Source organism: Lemur catta, chromosome 3 (genome assembly GCF_020740605.2).
Source record: "Lemur catta isolate mLemCat1 chromosome 3, mLemCat1.pri, whole genome shotgun sequence".
Taxonomy (NCBI): Eukaryota; Metazoa; Chordata; class Mammalia; order Primates; family Lemuridae; genus Lemur; species Lemur catta.
The window spans coordinates 109971396-109973249 of NC_059130.1; positions in this window are offsets into that span (position 1 = coordinate 109971396).

Here is a 1854-nt window from a genome sequence, read left to right on the forward strand (position 1 = left end):
AAAGACGTCCATAGAGAGGCGCACATGTCTCCGTTGGCCCCGGACAAGGCACCGCCTTCCAGTCTAGTCTGGGGAAAGGCTGCTCTCGCTCCTTCTTCTCTAAGATGTTCTACTGAGGCCTGCGAGTTCTCTTCGATTTTATCTACTCACAAGTCCTCTAAACTCTCCTAAGGGATGAAGCCTTTGGCTCAATGTTGTGTTTTCACTATTGATCGTTATTGGTACATATCGTTCTAGTTCATGTTCACTACTTCACAGTATTCCTTTGTACGGATGGACTGCAATGTATTTATCCATTTTCCAGTTGGTGGACATTTAGATTATTTCCTTTTGTTTTTCTTTGCTATTTCAAAAATGCTGAAGCCCACACAGTGGCAAGCACCTAGAGTTCTAACTACTCAGGAGGCTGAGGCAGGAGAATTGCTTGAGGCCAGGAGTTCAAGACCTGCCTGCTGGGCAACATAGCAAGACTTTATCTCTAAAAAATAAAAAATAAAAAATAAAGCAAAAAAATCCCAAACATGCCAAAATGAACATTCTTGTACATGTCCCCTTGGGCACCTGTGCATTTCTCTGGAGCATGTTCCCAGGAGCACAACCGATGAACGCAAGATTCAGCTTCACTGGATTTTGCTTCACTGTGTTCAGCTTCACTGGATTTTGCAAAACTGCTCTCCAGTGTGGTTGTGCCAACTTATACCCCCATCTCAGTGAGAATTCTTGTTCCACATCTGCTCCAGCACTCAGGATTGTCAGACTTATTTTTTATTTTTGCCAATCTCATGGGAAACTTGTATTTCTCTGTCTTCTACTGAGGATAAGCAACTTTTCAAAGGATTGTTGGCCACTTCTCTTTCATGCCCACCCTTTTTTCTGGATTGAGGTTTCTCTCCTTTTTCTTAAGCAACCTTGCTTGTGATCTTCTGTTTTATTATCTTTTCAAAGAACTAGCTTTGGTTTCTGTCAGCTCTTTCTAGTCTCTGTTGCTTTGCTGTGTCATTAGTTTCTGTTCTTATTATTTTTAGCTTCTGCCTTCTTTGGATTTATGCTGTGGCCCTTCTTATAATGTCATGGGTTGGATGTTGGCTTATGGTCTCTTTTCTTTTGTAATAGGAGCGTTTAGGGCTATAAATTTCCCTTTCCCTACCACTCAGTTGCATCCCACACATTTTCATGTGTCACAATTTTATAATCACTCAATTCTAAGTATTTTCTATTTCCTTTAAGACTTTTTGACCCAGGAATAATTCAGACATGTGATTTTATTTTATTTTTTTTTTTTTGAGATTTTTTTTTTTTTTTTTTTTTTTGAGACAGTCTTGCTCTGTCACCCTGGCTGGAGTGCCGTGGCGTCAGCCTAGCTCACAACAACCTCAAACTCCTGGGCTTAGGTGATCCTCCTGCCTCTGCTTTCCAGAGTGCTCAGATTACAGTAGTGAGCCACCATGCCTGGCTGACCTTTGAGTGTTTTGATCACTGATATATCATGACGGCTTAGAATAGTGTCTTGGTACATAATAGGTACTCAATAAATATTTGTGGAGTTAAATTTAATTCAAAGTGAATAGTGAGAAATTTTTAACATCTCTTTCTCAGGGCCAGTCGAGGTGGCTCACGCCTGTAATCCTAGCACTCTGGGAGGCCGAGGTGGGCGGATTGTTTGAGCTCAGGAGTTCGAGACCAGCCTGAGCAAGAGCGAGACCCCATCTCTACTAAAAAATAGAAAGAAATTATATGGACACCTAAAAATATATATGGAAAAAATTAGCCAGGCATGGTGGCGCATGCCTGTAGTCCCAGCTACTCGGGAGGCTGAGGCAGGAGGATCGCTTGGGCCCGGGAGTTTGAGGTTGC